Source organism: Lupinus angustifolius, chromosome LG04, assembly GCF_001865875.1.
Source record: "Lupinus angustifolius cultivar Tanjil chromosome LG04, LupAngTanjil_v1.0, whole genome shotgun sequence".
NCBI lineage: Eukaryota > Viridiplantae > Streptophyta > Magnoliopsida > Fabales > Fabaceae > Lupinus > Lupinus angustifolius.
Genome location: NC_032012.1, coordinates 6,624,708 through 6,624,921, shown reverse-complemented (window position 1 = coordinate 6,624,921; position 214 = coordinate 6,624,708).

Genomic DNA, 214 nt, shown 5'->3' with positions numbered 1-214 from the left:
AATATTAATTTAAGAAGGTAAATTTTAATAGAGAGGCTAGGTTGATGAAAAGGTGGTGAAAAATGAATAAGTAACATACAATGCAATTTCACCCTATTTTCACTTTACCCTATGTAGTACCCCACATATTCAACACAAACAAAACCCTCATGAAATTACTCACAAAATTATCCTATAATATACAATTTTTTCAAAATACTATTCCAAAGTGAGT